The sequence below is a fragment of the Meleagris gallopavo genome, chromosome 2 (assembly GCF_000146605.3).
Source record: "Meleagris gallopavo isolate NT-WF06-2002-E0010 breed Aviagen turkey brand Nicholas breeding stock chromosome 2, Turkey_5.1, whole genome shotgun sequence".
NCBI lineage: Eukaryota > Metazoa > Chordata > Aves > Galliformes > Phasianidae > Meleagris > Meleagris gallopavo.
Genome location: NC_015012.2, coordinates 39,258,869 through 39,260,697, shown reverse-complemented (window position 1 = coordinate 39,260,697; position 1,829 = coordinate 39,258,869).

Genomic DNA, 1,829 nt, shown 5'->3' with positions numbered 1-1,829 from the left:
GGTTAAGGGACATGCCTTAACCATGTATTTTTAGGTAACTACTGTCAGAGTAAATTCACCCAATTGGAAACAGCTTTGAAAATAAGAATTTCCTCAAAGCTATCACATTAAAAGCAAATTCTCTTTTCTTAAATATAAATATATATTCATGTACACACACTTTTATATCAAATTACAAAACAACCAAGCTTCAGGCAGACTCCTTGGTTTTACTTAATTGCATCAACCACCACACGTTTATCTATAAAGCATTCTTCTTTATTTAAGTTAAACAATTTTTCAAGGATGGTTTCCATCTATAAAATGAACAAGTACAAGCTCTGTACAGCAGACTTTTCAAACCAACTGAAAAAACAGTTTCCAAAGTAAGTTTTGAAAATCTGCAAAACGAACAACATCACCATTCTTGCTCTGAAGACGGTAAGAAAAGTTCTCAGAAGACTCCATCACCATTTGCTTCAAGGGCTCTTAATTTATCTTTCACATGGGCCAATTTCCTAAATATTTTTAAATCACAGTAATTAACTTTGGCACACTGTCATGTAAACATAACAAAAGGATAACACTTGTCTGTTCTCTCAAAGAAAAGTAATGCTGTCTTTAACATACAGCTGCTGTTCTAAAGCCCCTATGCACAGCATCCACGGGGAATTAGTGAAAATATTCCTACTTTATATTATACCAGTTGACATTTAAGACTTAAGAGGTGGAATATGATTTTTTTTTCCAATTCTACCTCAGAGTTAAGAGGCCAGTGCTCAGACCTACAACTTTTTATCTCAGTTGAGCACTATGTTTACTATGATCAAAGTTGCAAGTGGAAGTATCCACATAGAAGCTGAGTGCTTTCTCCTTCTAAATTCTGTTTTCCAAAACCTCGAGAACTGGTTTGCTGCTGAGCCCACATTTCAGTATTTCTTCTCCAGAATATTCAGAAATCTACTGCTATGTTATGAATCATGTTCTTCAAGTTCTCAGCAAGGTTAAAAGGCTACAGATAGGGAGAGACAAAGAGATGGAAACTAGTTCACCCACTGCATGGCCTCTAAAACAGGCTAGATTTAAGGAAAATAGACTGTGAAGAACAAACAAAAAAAAGCATTAATTACCCACATATTAAAAAAAAAGTCAGATGGATGGAAGAAGTTGGATTTAATGTCTACATCCAAAAGGTATGCAGATACTTGCAGGTCATAGCTCCAGAGACATAAGATATTCGTGGCACACTGACTGACATATAATTAGAGCTACTGACCGGAAGAGTACCACCTCTATACCTAACATATAGATGCAGCCAAAGGAAACTCAAGAATCAGGAACTACTCTACTTCCAGAAATAAAGAAACAGGGGACTGTACTGGAGTTATACAGTTCAGCAGATGTTTTTTGTCTCCTTGTGATCAACTCTTACATTTTTCCCCAAGATCCATATCTTACCAAAACCACTTCCTGGCACTGCAGGCCTGCACTATTTCTTTTCTTTTCTTTTTTTTTCTTTTCTTTTTTTTTTTCTTCCTCCCACCAATGCTGTGTCACTTATCAGTGCTGAAACTACTTACTCACTTTTCATTTTAGAAGCTCATTCAAACATTTAATTATTTATTTATTTTAATAAAAAGTACATAGTCTATGCAAACATAAGAAAGTACAGGTCAAAGTTGATTTAACTTTGACAGTATTATAAAAATGGCATCAGCTGAGTTGTCGCTGTAAAACACACAGGCTCAATGGTGAAAACCACCACATGGATCCAGACTGATTCCCAGAGCCAAACCTGAATCCACTCAAAAGCCCCATATAATGAAACAAAACAACAACAACAACTACAA